General features: G+C 44.9%; 1 protein-coding gene across 1 annotated transcript in view; it reads left to right on the top strand.

Annotated features, from left to right (window-relative positions):
- mkrn1 (makorin, ring finger protein, 1) overlaps positions 1-17,500 on the top strand; it is a 54,400-nt gene that overhangs the window by 1,808 nt on the left and 35,092 nt on the right. The gene's annotated exons all lie outside the window — the stretch shown is intronic.

Genomic DNA, 17,500 nt, shown 5'->3' with positions numbered 1-17,500 from the left:
TAGCAAGCTGCCCTGTAGGTGGTGGGCCATAACAAGCTGCCTTGTGGGTAGTGGGCCATAGCAAGCTGCCTTGTGGGTAGTGGGCCATAGCAAGCTGCCTTGTAGGTGGTTGGCCATAGCAAGCTGCCTTGTAGGTGGTGGGCCATAGCAAGCTGCCTTGTAGGTGGTGAGCTGCCTTGTAGGTGTTGGGCCATAGCAAGCTGCCTTGTGGGTGGTTGGCCATAACAGGCTGCCTTGTAGGTGGTTGGCCATAACAGGCTGCCTTGTAGGTGGTTGGCCATAACAGGCTGCCTTGTAGGTGGTTGGCCATAACAGGCTGCCTTGTAGGTGGTTGGCCATAACAGGCTGCCTTGTAGGTGGTTGGCCATAACAGGCTGCCTTGTAGGTGGTGGGCCATAGCAAGCTGCCTTGTAGGTGGTGGGCCATAACTAGCTGCCTTGTAGGTGGTGGGCCATAGCAAGCTGCCTTGTAGGTGGTGGGCCATAACTAGCTGCCTTGTAGGTGGTGGGCCATAGCAAGCTGCCTTGTAGGTGGTGGGCCATAGCATGCTGCCTTGTAGGTGGTGGGCCATAGCAAGCTGCCTTGTAGGTGGTGGGCCATAGCAAGCTGCCTTGTAGGTGGTGGGCCATAGCAAGCTGCCTTGTAGGTGGTGGGCCATAGCAAGCTGCCCTGTAGGTGGTGGGCCGTAGCAAGCTGCCTTGTAGGTGGTGGGCCATAGCATGCTGCCTTGTAGGTGATGGGCCATAGCATGCTGCCTTGTAGGTGATGGGCCATAGCATGCTGCCTTGTAGGTGATGGGCCATAACTAGCTGCCTTGTAGGTGGTGGGCCATAGCATGCTGCCTTGTAGGTGATGGGCCATAGCATGCTGCCTTGTAGGTGATGGGCCATAACTAGCTGCCTTGTAGGTGATGGGCCATAGCATGCTGCCTTGTAGGTGATGGGCCATAACTAGCTGCCTTGTAGGTGGTGGGCCATAGCATGCTGCCTTGTAGGTGATGGGCCATAGCATGCTGCCTTGTAGGTGATGGGCCATAACTAGCTGCCTTGTAGGTGGTGGGCCATAGCAAGCTGCCTGCTTTAGTTTTTGAGATTCTTGAACTCTGCCAAGTCATGCTGAGAGATTTGGTGCTGAGAGATTTGGTGCTGAGAGATTTGGTGCTGAGAGATTTGGTGCTGAGAGATTTGGTGTTTTTTGAGGTCTGGTTCAGATATTTACATGAAATACATTATAAAATAATGGCGTTACAATTATTTTATAGCTCTTTTTAATGGAAATTTCAAAGCCCAAAAATGGTGAACATTGAATTGCCAGAACAGTAAAAATATTCCATTGTCTCTAAGTTCCACATTGGGTAGACGTCTATGAAATTATACATATTTCAGTTTTGTATGTTACTTTAGTTTTCTTTAATGACTTATTTTTCATTCCTTAAAGTTGCCTGATCACCTCATCGCTGTTCAGGCAGTAGCAGCCAGCCAGGCCGTCTAACTTTGTCCTGCCCCACACTGTACTGTCTGTAGTCTGTACTCATTCTACTTAGCTAGCCTGCCCACACTGTACTGCCTGTAGTCTGTACTCATTCTACTTAGCTAGCCTGCCCACACTGCACTGCCTGTAGTCTGTACTCATTCTACTTAGCTAGCCTGCCCACACTGCAATGCCTGTAGTCTGTACTCATTCTACTTAGCTAGCCTGCCCACACTGCACTGCCTGTGGTCTGTACTCATTCTACTTAGCTAGCCTGCCCACACTGTACTGCCTGTAGTCTGTACTCATTCTACTCAGCTAGCCTGCCCACACTGCACTGCCTGTAGTCTGTACTCATTCTACTTAGCTAGCCTGCCCACACTGTACTGCCTGTAGTCTGTACTCATTCTACTTAGCTAGCCTGCCCACACTGTACTGTCTGTAGTCTGTACTCATTCTACTTAGCTAGCCTGCCCACACTGTACTGTCTGTGGTCTGTAGTCATTCTACTTAGCTAGCCTGCCCACACTGTACTGTCTGTAGTCTGTACTCATTCTACTTAGCTAGCCTGCCCACACTGTACTGTCTGTAGTCTGTACTCATTCTACTTAGCTAGCCTGCCCACACTGCACTGCCTGTAGTCTGTACTCATTCTACTTAGCTAGCCTGCCCACACTGTACTGTCTGTACTCATTCTACTTAGCTAGCCTGCCCACACTGCACTGCCTGTAGTCTGTACTCATTCTACTTAGCTAGCCTGCCCACACTGCACTGCCTGTAGTCTGTACTCATTCTACTTAGCTAGCCTGCCCACACTGCACTGCCTGTAGTCTGTACTCATTCTACTTAGCTAGCCTGCCCACACTGCAATGCCTGTAGTCTGTACTCATTCTACTTAGCTAGCCTGCCCACACTGCACTGCCTGTGGTCTGTACTCATTCTACTTAGCTAGCCTGCCCACACTGTACTGCCTGTAGTCTGTACTCATTCTACTCAGCTAGCCTGCCCACACTGCACTGCCTGTGGTCTGTACTCATTCTACTTAGCTAGCCTGCCCAAGTATGGCTGCAGAGCAGTCTGAAAATCATTCTACTAGTTCTTCATAGTAGATGAGGTATACTTTCACAAACTGTCTCTGTCCCTGTCGTTGTTGTGTAAGTTTCTCTCTCATGTGCTCTCTGAGTGTATCTAGCCCAACGTAGCAGGTGTAGAAAGTGTATCCCGTCCAAAGATCTGTAAATAATGAGATGCTCATGCCCCTGGCCCTAACAATGGCAGTCATTGTCCCAAAGGCAGGAAGGCAAGGTGACAAGCTTAGATCCAAAATAAGCCCATAGAAAGTCATTGTACTTATTTTGCTAAGAGTAAAACCTCTCGCTTCGCCTCTTTCTCTCTGATCACTCTCTTGAGTCTGAAAAACAAAATGGCGCAATGAATTATGGTCATTGTAGGTAATTACCACATTTCTGCGCTGAACTAGGTTGGATATTTGCTTAATGAAAACCACCACTTCCTACATCATTCCTAACTTGATTTCTCAGATTTCTCTCAAATTATTTGATTTCTCTCTAGAGAAACTGTGTGTTGGGCTCACAAATACCAGAACGAAATGGAATTCAAGTAATTGAATCAATGTCGGTCAATTTAAAAAAAATAAAATAAAAAAAATAATGAAAAAACAATGTTGGTTAACCACTCGGCACTACTGTGGAGGGAGGAGCTTGTTTTTACATTTTGTGTATATTTATTTATTCTGAACACATTTCTGTTTGGCAAAGTCAATTTTTGAAAATTATTTTAAAGTACTTAAGTTCGCTAGCTGGACAGGCCAACGCCGCGGAGTACCAAACTGTAAACCAATCAGAACTTGTGTCCTATCCATGGTACTACGCCTGCCAATCACGGAAGGTGGTATCGAGGTCCTGGTATAGAGGTCCTGAATGGCAGGGAGCTCAGCCCCAGTGATGTACTGGGCTGTATACACTACCCTCTGACACCGCCTGGTATAGAGGTCCTGGATGGCAGGGAGCTCTGCCCCAGTGATGTACTGGGCTGTATACACTACCCTCTGACACCGCCTGGTATAGAGGTCCTGGATGGCAGGGAGCTCTGCCCCAGTGATGTACTGGGCTGTATACACTACCCTCTGACACCGCCTGGTATAGCGGTCCTGGATGGCAGGGAGCTCGGCCCCAGTGATGTACTGTATACACTATACCCTCTGTAGCGCCTTGCGGTCGGATGCCAAGAATGATATAGACCGTTCGTATTGCATTCTGCATACTTCAAGTGCACTAAAACAGATATCTTATTTCAGTCTTTGGGAGCTTCAGTTAACACACTGACAGACGATGAAAGGCTGTGTTTACATCTTAGATGCCATTGGCTGCAGGATACAGTATGTTTAGTATAGACGGCAGCAGGCCATTGGCTGCAGGATACAGTATGTTTAGTATAGACGGCAGCAGGCCATTGGCTGCAGGATACAGTATGTTTAGTATAGACGGCAGCAGGCCATTGGCTGCACGATACAGTATGTTTAGTATAGACGGCAGCAGGCCATTGGCTGCAGGATACAGTGTTTAGTATTGACGGCAGCAGGCCATTGGCTGCAGGATACAGTATGTTTAGTACTGACGGCAGCAGGCCATTGGCTGCAGGATACAGTATGTTTAGTATTGACTGAGACGGCAGTAGGATACAGTATGTTTAGTATAGACGGCAGCAGGCCATTGGCTGCAGGATACAGTATGTTTAGTATTGACGGCAGCAGGCCATTGGCTGCAGGATACAGTATGTTTAGTATTGACGGCAGCAGCAGTAGCATACAGTATGTTTAGTATTGACGGAGACTGCAGTAGGATACAGTATGTTTAGTATTGACGGCAGTAGGATACAGTATGTTTAGTATTGACTGAGACAGCAGTAGGATACAGTATGTTTAGTATTGACTGATACGGCTGCAGGATACAGTATGTTTAGTATTGACGGCAGTAGGATACAGTATGTTTAGTATTGACTGAGACAGCAGTAGGATACAGTATGTTTAGTATTGACTGAGACAGCAGTAGGATACAGTATGTTTAGTATTGACGGATACAGTATGTTTTAGTATTGACTGAGACGGCAGTAGGATACAGTATGTTTAGTATTGACGGCAGTAGGATACAGTATGTTTAGTATTGACTGAGACGGTAGTAGGATACAGTATGTTTAGTATTGACTGAGACGGCGGTAGGATACAGTATGTTTAGTATTGACTGAGACGGTAGTAGGATACAGTATGTTTAGTATTGACTGAGACGGCAGTAGGATACAGTATGTTTAGTATTGACTGAGACGGCAGTAGGATACAATATGTTTAGTATTGACTGAGACGGTAGTAGGATACAGTATGTTTAGTATTGACTGAGATGGCAGTAGGATAGAGTATGTTTTAGTATTGACTGAGACGGCAGTAGGATACAGTATGTTTTAGTATTGACTGAGACGGCAGTAGGATACAGTATGTTTAGTATTGACTGAGACGGCAGTAGAATACAGTATGTTTAGTATTGACAGCAGTAGGATACAGTATGTTTAGTCTTGACTGAGACGGCAGTAGGATACAGTGTTTTAGTATTGACTGAGACGGCAGTAGGATACAGTATGTTTAGTATTGACGGCAGTAGGATACAGTATGTTTTAGTATTGACTGAGACTGGTCAGTCAGCTTTTCTTCTGAGAACAGTTAGCAGGCTATGTAGTGGAATTCTCTTCCGGGGAATCATCTGACACCTAAGAACGCAACGCCACGAAACGCCACAGCGGTTTCCTAATGTCAACATGTTGTTCACGTTGCTTGCACGCACACACATACCCATACCGGGGATCAACCAGGCTAGAGATCATTAAGGGCCCTAGTAATGGGACAACATCTGCCGTCATATCAGCCTATATTGCCCTGATGGAGACATGGATTACCCAGAGCACACTGCGCCTCCAGCTGCTGTTTCTTCATCTGACCATGTTTTCTCTCATCGTCTGAGAGCATCTGGGTCATGGCGGTTTTGGCACAGGGCTACTCGTTTCTCCTAAGTGGAGATTCTCTCACCTGTCCATCTCCTCCTCATTTTAAATGCCATCACTGTAACTTGTCCTCTGAAGCTTAACATTATCTATCGCCCACCTGAGGGGTATCCCAGGAAGCAATATAGAGCCACTTAGAAAACCTTCCTAGCTTCAGTGACCTTCACATTCCAGGTCAGGCTCCATCCGTACTACGACAGTGACCTTCACATTCCAGGTCAGGCTCCATCCGTACTACGACAGTGACCTTCACATTCCAGGTCAGGCTCCATCCGTACTACGACAGTGACCTTCACATTCCAGGTTAGGCTCCATCCGTACTACGACAGTGACCTTCACATTCCAGGTCAGGCTCCGTCCGTACTACGACAGTGACCTTCACATTCCAGGTCAGGCTCCATCCGTACTACGAAGGTGGATAATGCTCGTTCCGCCTGCCGCTAACTCTCCCAGCAGGCTTGTAACTGCACGTCCATGTGGCACGTGGCGAGTCGAACGCCAAACGATGCTGAGACAGTCAGCCATGGGTTGGTGCCGCGTTTTTGATTTGTGCCAAAAGTAAAAAGTTATTGTTAATTCAGCAGGCTGTGGTGTGAAGCAGGCTGTGGTGTGAAGCGGGCTGTGGTGTGGAAGCGGCCTGTGGTGTGGAAGCGGCCTGTGGTGTGGAAGCGGCCTGTGGTGTGGAAGCGGCCTGTGGTGTGGAAGCGGCCTGTGGTGTGGAAGCGGGCTGTGGTGTGGAAGCGGGCTGTGGTGTGGTGTGGAAGCGGGCTGTGGTGTGGTGTGGAAGCGGGCTGTGGTGTGGTGTGGAAGCGGGCTGTGGTGTGGTGTGGAAGCGGGCTGTGGTGTGGTGTGGAAGCGGGCTGTGGTGTGGTGTGGAAGCGGGCTGTGGTGTGGTGTGGAATGCCGTCAAGTGTGGGAGTCCTAGCCTACGTCACATCCTAAGAAATCTCACTGAAAACTCATTCCCACCACATTTGTTTGTAGACTTCTCATTGAGTCTTTAAACCAAGAACACGAGTTCAACCAGTTCATTCAGACAGCGTCTCTCTCCTATTGGTCTGCTTTTAGCAGCATCCCCATAGTTACCATCCCATAGTTACCGCTGCTAGCATGCTCCCCAGGTCAACTGTCTGTCTAGGGAATTGTCCGTGTCCCCAAAAAGGCTCCATTTTCCCTATTTAGTGCACTACTTTTGACCCAGGGCCCTTATCAAATGTAGTGCACTATATCGGGGATAAGGGTGCTATTTGGGATGCACTCAATGTGCTTTTGTTAGCCGTCTAGCCTAGATGGTAATAACAAGGATTTACATAGTCCATACTATAGGCTGCTGACTCTGTGAGCATTTGCCTTCTAGCCTTCCCACTGAGACGGCTTAGACCAGAACCGGTGTGGTATTGACCCGTTGTTGTTATGTAACAAGACCTAAAGGAGGACTTGAACATGTGTAGCATTGTGTTGGTATGTAACTAGACCTAAAGGAGGACTTGAACATGTGTACCATTGACCTGATGTTGGTATGTAACTAGACCTAAAGGAGGACTTGAACATGTGTACCATTGACCTGATGTTGGTATGTAACTAGACCTAAAGGGGAACTTCTACTTTTCCATACAGACTATTTATTTGACTACCAGCCAACCCACTGAGAGGACTTGAACATGTGTAGCATTGACCTGTTGGTATGTAACTAGACCTAAAGGAGGACTTGAACATGTGTAGCATTGACCCGTTGTTGTTATGTAACTAGACCTAAAGGAGGACTTGAACATGTGTAGCATTGACCCGTTGTTGTTATGTAACTAGACCTAAAGGAGGACTTGAACATGTGTTGCTGCTGTTGTTATGTAACTAGACCTAAAGGAGGACTTGAACATGTGTACCATTGACCTGATGTTGTTATGTAACTAGACCTAAAGGAGGACTTGAACATGTGTACCATTGACCTGATGTTGGTATGTAACTAGACCTAAAGGAGGACTTGAACATGTGTACCATTGACCTGATGTTGTTATGTAACTAGACCTAAAGGAGGACTTGAACATGTGTAGCATTGACCTGATGGTATGTAACTAGACCTAAAGGAGGACTTGAACATGTGTACCATTGACCTGATGTTGTTATGTAACTAGACCTAAAGGGGAACTTCTACTTTTCCATACAGACTATTTATTTGACTACCAGCCAACCCACTGAGAGGACTTGAACATGTGTAGCATTGACCTGATGTTGGTATGTAACTAGACCTAAAGGAGGACTTGAACATGTGTACCATTGACCCGTTGTTGTTATGTAACTAGACCTAAAGGAGGACTTGAACATGTGTAGCATTGACCTGATGGTATGTAACTAGACCTAAAGGAGGACTTGAACATGTGTAGCATTGTGTTGGTATGTAACTAGACCTAAAGGAGGACTTGAACATGTGTACCATTGACCTGATGTTGTTATGTAACTAGACCTAAAGGGGAACTTCTACTTTTCCATACAGACTATTTATTTGACTACCAGCCAACCCACTGAGAGGACTTGAACATGTGTAGCATTGTGTTGGTATGTAACTAGACCTAAAGGAGGACTTGAACATGTGTACCATTGACCTGATGTTGTTATGTAACTAGACCTAAAGGAGGACTTGAACATGTGTACCATTGTGTTGGTATGTAACTAGACCTAAAAGAGGACTTGAACATGTGTACCATTGACCCGTTGTTGTTATGTAACTAGACCTAAAGGAGGACTTGAACATGTGTACCATTGACCTGATGTTGTTATGTAACTAGACCTAAAGGAGGACTTGAACATGTGTAGCATTGTGTTGGTATGTAACTAGACCTAAAGGAGGACTTGAACATGTGTACCATTGACCTGATGTTGTTATGTAACTAGACCTAAAGGAGGACTTGAACATGTGTACCATTGACCTGATGTTGTTATGTAACTAGACCTAAAGGAGGACTTGAACATGTGTACCATTGACCTGATGTTGTTATGTAACTAGACCTAAAGGAGGACTTGAACATGTGTACCATTGACCTGATGTTGGTATGTAACTAGACCTAAAGGAGGACTTGAACATGTGTAGCATTGTGTTGGTATGTAACTAGACCTAAAGGAGGACTTGAACATGTGTACCATTGACCTGATGTTGGTATGTAACTAGACCTAAAGGAGGACTTGAACATGTGTACCATTGACCTGATGTTGGTATGTAACTAGACCTAAAGGGGAACTTCTACTTTTCCATACAGACTATTTATTTGACTACCAGCCAACCCACTGAGAGGACTTGAACATGTGTAGCATTGACCTGATGTTGTTATGTAACTAGACCTAAAGGAGGACTTGAACATGTGTACCATTGACCCGTTGTTGTTATGTAACTAGACCTAAAGGAGGACTTGAACATGTGTAGCATTGACCTGATGGTATGTAACTAGACCTAAAGGAGGACTTGAACATGTGTAGCATTGACCTGATGGTATGTAACTAGACCTAAAGGAGGACTTGAACATGTGTACCATTGACCTGATGTTGTTATGTAACTAGACCTAAAGGGGAACTTCTACTTTTCCATACAGACTATTTATTTGACTACCAGCCAACCCACTGAGAGGACTTGAACATGTGTAGCATTGACCTGATGTTGGTATGTAACTAGACCTAAAGGAGGACTTGAACATGTGTAGCATTTTGCTGCTGCTGTTGGTATGTAAAGGAACATTCCTCCGCCAGTCGGTCCATATGATGGGGATGTATCAGCCCTCATAATTCCATAGGGGGGCTAGAGGAGGGAGGAAGAGGGAGGGAGGAAGGAGGGATAGTGGAGGGAGGAAGAAGTGGAGGGGGGGTTTAGGAGGGAGGAAATAGAGGGGTTTAGGAGGGAGGAAGAAGAGGGGTAGTGGAGATGAGGGGTTGAGGAGGGAGAAAGAAGAGGGGTAGTGGAAGGAGGAAGAGGGGGGGTAGTGGAGGGAGGAAGAGGGGGGGTAGTGGAAGGAGGAAGAGGGGGGGGTAGTGGAAGGAGGAAGAGGGGGTAGTGGAAGGAGGAAGAGGGGGGGTAGTGGAAGGAGGAAGAGGGGGGGTAGTGAAAGGAGGAAGAGGGGGGGTAGTGAAAGGAGGAAGGGGGGGGGGTAGTGAAAGGAGGAAGGGGGGGGGTAGTGAAAGGAGGAAGGGGGGGGGTAGTGAAAGGAGGAAGAGGGGGGGTAGTGAAAGGAGGAAGAGGGGGTAGTGAAAGGAGGAAGAGGGGGGGGTAGTGAAAGGAGGAAGAGGGGGGGTAGTGAAAGGAGGAAGAGGGGGGGGGTAGTGGAAGGAGGAAGAGGGGGGGTAGTGGAAGGAGGAAGAAGAGGATGGGGGGATGAAGGATGGTAGTGGAAGGAGGAAGAAGATGAGGGGGGTAGTGGAAGGAGGAAGAAGGGGGGTAGTGGAAGGAGGAAGAAGGGGGGTAGTGGAAGGAGGAAGAAGAGGGGTAGTGGAGGGAGGAAGAAGTGGGGGGAGGTAGGAGAGGGGTAGTGGGGGGAGGTAGGAGAGGGGTAGTGGAGGGAGGTAGGAGAGGGGTAGTGGAGGGAGGAAGAAGTGGGGGTGGGGGGGTGGAGGAAGAAGTGGGGGGGGGGGGTGGAGGAAGGAGGAAGAAGTGGGGGGTGGAGGAAGGAGGAAGAAGTGGGGGGGGGGGGGGGTGGAGGAAGAAGTGGGGGGGGTAGTGGAAGGAGGAAGAAGAGGGATAGTGGAAGGAGGAAGAAGAGGGGTAGTGGAGGGAGGAAGGAGAGGGGTAGTGGAGGGAGGAAGAAGAGGGGTAATGAAGGGTCTGTACAGTGGTCTGTACACTCTGTTTTTAATGTTGACAGCTTGACACTTCCTTCATATCAGTGGTCTGTACTCTCTCTGTTTTTAATGTTCCTTCATATCAGTGGTCTGTACTCTCTCTGTTTTTAATGTTGACATCTTGACACTTCATATCAGTGGTCTGTACACACTCTGTTTTTAATGTTTCCATCTGAAAAGAAACATGCTAGCCTGAGAACATGTTATGTAAACGTTATAGTCTACACAGATGTATATAGGATCCCAACTGAGTAGTATAGTGTGTCGACTGTTACTATATTTATAGGGGACAATGCACATGAATCAATTTTACAATAATATAACAGCCATGTAAGTGTGCCCGGGGTTAGCCAAAAGCTAATTAGCATCCGTAGTCCCTGGGCAGGTAAGGGCCTTTACACAGCCACAATACAACATACCATTACATCCAATAATATAACAGCCATGTAAGTGTGCCCGGGGTTAGCCAAAAGCTAATTAGCATCCGTAGTCCCTGGGCAGGTAAGGGCCTTTACACAGCCACAATACAACAGACCATTACATCCAATAATATAACAGCCATGTAAGTGTGCCCGGGGTTAGCCAAAAGCTAATTAGCATCCGTAGTCCCTGGGCAGGTAAGGGCCTTTACACAGCCACAATACAACAGACCATTACATCCAATAATATAACAGCCATGTAAGTGTGCCCGGGGTTAGCCAAAAGCTAATTAGCATCCGTAGTCCCTGGGCAGGTAAGGGCCTTTACACAGCCACAATACAACAGACCATTACATCCAATAATATATCATTCTAACGACATCAACAACAACAGTCGTCTTGCGTATGAGGAACCACAGCACAGGTTTGGATTGGTTTTGAGCCATGTTTTCAATAGAACAACAACAACAACAACAACAACAATACAATAATCAATGCAGCTTCTCCATGGGCATCGCGTTCCACTATATTGTAGCTCTAACAGAGAATACCCATGTTTACTGTGTGGAAAAGGTGATCCCCTCTAGTTACTGCCCTTGTAATCCTGGTGGGGCTTTCCTTCAGCGTGATATAGAGGTGGAGGGGCAACCATGCAGGATCTAAAAGACAAGGGCTTTCCTTCAGTGTGATATAGAGGTGGAGGGGCAACACCATGCAGGATCTAAAAGACGAGGGCTTTCCTTCAGCGTGATATAGAGGTGGAGGGGGCAACACCATGCAGGATCTAAAAGACGAGGGCTTTCCTTCAGCGTGATATAGAGGTGGAGGGGCAACACCATGCAGGATCTAAAAGACGAGGACTTTCCTTCAGCGTGATATAGAGGTGGAGGGGGCAACACCATGCAGGATCTAGAAGACAAGGGCTTTCCTTCAGCGTGCAGGATCTAGAAGACAAGGGCTTTCCTTCAGCGTGATATAGAGGTGGAGGGGCAACACCATGCAGGATCTTAAAGAGGCTTTCATCTAATCTACATACTGCTTATTAAAGCTATCCAGACTTAAATCAATTATGTTTGTAAATGTTATGACAATAGTGGTAACTGTTTTTGGTTTGTGATCAAAAATCTGAAGTGTTTTGTTTTTGTAGAGTGACTCAATTGGTTCTCACATGCTGGTCACAAGCAGAAACATGACAGCAGGCCTCCAGAGGAAGGAAATGCCTTTTTATTCAAACCTAAAGTTGGATAATCCAACCGTAACCGTGTTGACCACCACCTTCTTCACATGTTTCTTACATGTCAAGTCAGAGTCCAAAATGACGGCGAGAGAAGTTAGACACAACTTTCAGGTTCTTCCCCCCCATTTCAACCAGAACGTCTGGATTTCTTAAGTCCGGTCTTGTCGATTTTAATAAAGTGGCGGTTAAGAATTAGTCATCCATTTTTTAGAAACATGTGCCATAGCTTTAGTTAACTTGTTAACAACTAGTCTTGTTTTTTTTTTGTGTGTACAAACTGTATCGTCACATACATCTTCATGTTAAGAACAAATTCTTATTTACAATGACGGCCTACCAGGGAACAGTGGGTTAACTTCCTGTTCATGGGCAGAACGACAGATGTTTACCTTGTCAGCTCGGGGGATTCGATCTGGCAACCTTTCGGTTACTAGACCGACCTGCCGCCCCTATATACCGGTGTGTAGACTACTACTACATTGATGTTAGTCATTTAGCAGACGCTCTTATCCAATTTACAGTAGAGGGATCACATTGTCATACTGGCCCCCCACCGTGGGAACCGAACCCACGACCCTGGCATTGCAAGCGCTACGCTCTACCAACTGAGCCACACGGGACCACCACCTATGTTGGGATTCTATATAGCTGTGTGTAGACGAGTAGTCTGTTGGGATTCTATATAGCTGTGTGTAGACTAGTACTCAGTTGGGATTCTATATAGCTGTGTGTAGACTAGTACTCTGGGATTCTATATAGCTGTGTGTAGACTAGTACTCTGGGATTCTATATAGCTGTGTGTAGACTAGTACTCTGTTGGGATTCTATATAGCTGTGTGTAGACTAGTACTCTGTTGGGATTCTATATAGCTGTGTGTAGACTAGTACTCTGTTGGGATTCTATATAGCTGTGTGTAGACTAGTACTCTGTTGGGATTCTATATAGCTGTGTGTAGACTAGTACTCTGGGATTCTATATAGCTGTGTGTAGACTAGTACTCTGTTGGGATTCTATATAGCTGTGTGTAGACTAGTACTCTGGGATTCTATATAGCTGTGTGTAGACTAGTACTCTGGGATTCTATATAGCTGTGTGTAGACTAGTACTCTGTTGGGATTCTATATAGCTGTGTGTAGACTAGTACTCTGTTGGGATTCTATATAGCTGTGTGTAGACTAGTACTCTGTTGGGATTCTATATAGCTGTGTGTAGACTAGTACTCTGTTGGGATTCTATATAGCTGTGTGTAGACTAGTACTCAGTTGGGATTCTATATAGCTGTGTGTAGACTAGTACTCTGTTGGGATTCTATATAGCTGTGTGTAGACTAGTACTCTGTTGGGATTCTATATAGCTGTGTGTAGACTAGTACTCTGTTGGGATTCTATATAGCTGTGTGTAGACTAGTACTCTGTTGGGATTCTATATAGCTGTGTGTAGACTAGTAGTCTGTTGGGATTCTATATAGCTGTGTGTAGACTAGTACTCTGTTGGGATTCTATATAGCTGTGTGTAGACTAGTACTCAGTTGGGATTCTATATAGCTGTGTGTAGACTAGTACTCTGGGATTCTATATAGCTGTGTGTAGACTAGTACTCAGTTGGGATTCTATATAGCTGTGTGTAGACTAGTACTCTGTTGGGATTCTATATAGCTGTGTGTAGACTAGTACTCTGGGATTCTATATAGCTGTGTGTAGACTAGTACTCTGTTGGGATTCTATATAGCTGTGTGTAGACTAGTACTCTGGGATTCTATATAGCTGTGTGTAGACTAGTACTCTGGGATTCTATATAGCTGTGTGTAGACTAGTACTCTGTTGGGATTCTATATAGCTGTGTGTAGACTAGTACTCTGTTGGGATTCTATATAGCTGTGTGTAGACTAGCACTCAGTTGGGATTCTATATAGCTGTGTGTAGACTAGTACTCTGGGATTCTATATAGCTGTGTGTAGACTAGTACTCTGGGATTCTATATAGCTGTGTGTAGACTAGTACTCAGTTGGGATTCTATATAGCTGTGTGTAGACTAGTACTCAGTTGGGATTCTATATAGCTGTGTGTAGACTAGTACTCTGTTGGGATTCTATATAGCTGTGTGTAGACTAGTACTCTGTTGGGATTCTATATAGCTGTGTGTAGACTAGTACTCTGTTGGGATTCTATATAGCTGTGTGTAGACTAGTACTCAGTTGGGATTCTATATAGCTGTGTGTAGACTAGTACTCTGGGATTCTATATAGCTGTGTGTAGACTAGTACTCTGGGATTCTATATAGCTGTGTGTAGACTAGTACTCTGTTGGGATTCTATATAGCTGTGTGTAGACTAGTACTCTGTTGGGATTCTATATAGCTGTGTGTAGACTAGTACTCTGTTGGGATTCTATATAGCTGTGTGTAGACTAGTACTCTGTTGGGATTCTATATAGCTGTGTGTAGACTAGTAGTCTGTTGGGATTCTATATAGCTGTGTGTAGACTAGTACTCTGTTGGGATTCTATATAGCTGTGTGTAGACTAGTACTCAGTTGGGATTCTATATAGCTGTGTGTAGACTAGTACTCTGGGATTCTATATAGCTGTGTGTAGACTAGTACTCAGTTGGGATTCTATATAGCTGTGTGTAGACTAGTACTCTGTTGGGATTCTATATAGCTGTGTGTAGACTAGTACTCTGGGATTCTATATAGCTGTGTGTAGACTAGTACTCTGTTGGGATTCTATATAGCTGTGTGTAGACTAGTACTCTGGGATTCTATATAGCTGTGTGTAGACTAGTACTCTGGGATTCTATATAGCTGTGTGTAGACTAGTACTCTGTTGGGATTCTATATAGCTGTGTGTAGACTAGTACTCTGTTGGGATTCTATATAGCTGTGTGTAGACTAGCACTCAGTTGGGATTCTATATAGCTGTGTGTAGACTAGTACTCTGGGATTCTATATAGCTGTGTGTAGACTAGTACTCTGGGATTCTATATAGCTGTGTGTAGACTAGTACTCAGTTGGGATTCTATATAGCTGTGTGTAGACTAGTACTCAGTTGGGATTCTATATAGCTGTGTGTAGACTAGTACTCAGTTGGGATTCTATATAGCTGTGTGTAGACTAGTACTCAGTTGGGATTCTATATAGCTGTGTGTAGACTAGTACTCAGTTGGGATTCTATATAGCTGTGTGTAGACTAGTACTCTGGGAATCTATATAGCTGTGTGTAGACTAGTACTCTGTTGGGATTCTATATAGCTGTGTGTAGACTAGTACTCAGTTGGGATTCTATATAGCTGTGTGTAGACTAGTACTCTGGGATTCTATATAGCTGTGTGTAGACTAGTACTCTGTTGGGATTCTATATAGCTGTGTGTAGACTAGTACTCAGTTGGGATTCTATATAGCTGTGTGTAGACTAGTACTCTGTTGGGATTCTATATAGCTGTGTGTAGACTAGTACTCAGTTGGGATTCTATATAGCTGTGTGTAGACTAGTACTCAGTTGGGATTCTATATAGCTGTGTGTAGACTAGCACTCTGTTGGGATTCTATATAGCTGTGTGTAGACTAGCACTCTGTTGGGATTCTATATAGCTGTGTGTAGACTAGTACTCTGGGATTCTATATAGCTGTGTGTAGACTAGTACTCTGTTGGGATTCTATATAGCTGTGTGTAGACTAGTACTCTGGGATTCTATATAGCTGTGTGTAGACTAGTACTCTGGGATTCTATATAGCTGTGTGTAGACTAGTACTCTGTTGGGATTCTATATAGCTGTGTGTAGACTAGTACTCTGGGATTCTATATAGCTGTGTGTAGACTAGTACTCTGGGATTCTATATAGCTGTGTGTAGACTAGTACTCTGTTGGGATTCTATATAGCTGTGTGTAGACTAGTACTCTGGGATTCTATATAGCCGTGTGTAGACTAGTACTCTGGGATTCTATATAGCTGTGTGTAGACTAGTACTCTGGGATTCTATATAGCCGTGTGTAGACTAGTACTCTGGGATTCTATATAGCTGTGTGTAGACTAGTACTCTGTTGGGATTCTATATAGCCGTGTGTAGACTAGTACTCTGGGATTCTATATAGCTGTGTGTAGACTAGTACTCTGTTGGGATTCTATATAGCCGTGTGTAGACTAGTACTCTGTTGGGATTCTATATAGCTGTGTGTAGACTAGTACTCAGTTGGGATTCTATATAGCTGTGTGTAGACTAGTACTCTGTTGGGATTCTATATAGCTGTGTGTAGACTAGTACTCTGGGATTCTATATAGCCGTGTGTAGACTAGTACTCTGGGATTCTATATAGCTGTGTGTAGACTAGTACTCTGTTGGGATTCTATATAGCTGTGTGTAGACTAGTACTCAGTTGGGATTCTATATAGCTGTGTGTAGACTAGTACTCTGTTGGGATTCTATATAGCTGTGTGTAGACTAGTACTCTGGGATTCTATATAGCTGTGTGTAGACTAGTACTCTGTTGGGATTCTATATAGCTGTGTGTAGACTAGTACTCTGGGATTCTATATAGCTGTGTGTAGACTAGTACTCTGTTGGGATTCTATATAGCTGTGTGTAGACTAGTACTCTGTTGGGATTCTATATAGCTGTGTGTAGACTAGTACTCTGTTGGGATTCTATATAGCCGTGTGTAGACTAGTACTCAGTTGGGATTCTATATAGCTGTGTGTAGACTAGTACTCAGTTGGGATTCTATATAGCTGTGTGTAGACTAGTACTCAGTTGGGATTCTATATAGCCGTGTGTAGACTAGTACTCAGTTGGGATTCTATATAGCTGTGTGTAGACTAGTACTCTGTTGGGATTCTATATAGCCGTGTGTAGACTAGTACTCTGGGATTCTATATAGCTGTGTGTAGACTAGTACTCTGTTGGGATTCTATATAGCTGTGTGTAGACTAGTACTCTGTTGGGATTCTATATAGCTGTGTGTAGACTAGTACTCTGGGATTCTATATAGCTGTGTGTAGACTAGTACTCAGTTGGGATTCTATATAGCTGTGTGTAGACTAGTACTCTGGGATTCTATATAGCTGTGTGTAGACTAGTACTCTGTTGGGATTCTATATAGCTGTGTGTAGACTAGTACTCTGTTGGGATTCTATATAGCTGTGTGTAGACTAGTACTCTGGGATTCTATATAGCTGTGTGTAGACTAGTACTCAGTTGGGATTCTATATAGCTGTGTGTAGACTAGTACTCTGGGATTCTATATAGCTGTGTGTAGACTAGTACTCTGTTGGGATTCTATATAGCTGTGTGTAGACTAGTACTCTGTTGGGATTCTATATAGCTGTGTGTAGACTAGTACTCTGTTGGGATTCTATATAGCTGTGTGTAGACTAGTACTCTGTTGGGATTCTATATAGCTGTGTGTAGACTAGTACTCTGGGATTCTATATAGCTGTGTGTAGACGAGTACTCTGTTGGGATTCTATATAGCTGTGTGTAGACTAGTACTCAGT

This window comes from Oncorhynchus mykiss, chromosome 15, assembly GCF_057628025.1.
Source record: "Oncorhynchus mykiss isolate SJ-2025 chromosome 15, ASM5762802v1, whole genome shotgun sequence".
In the NCBI taxonomy this organism is placed as follows: Eukaryota; Metazoa; Chordata; class Actinopteri; order Salmoniformes; family Salmonidae; genus Oncorhynchus; species Oncorhynchus mykiss.
Note: the sequence above shows the minus strand (reverse complement) of the source record. Positions and strands in the feature narration are given on the sequence as shown.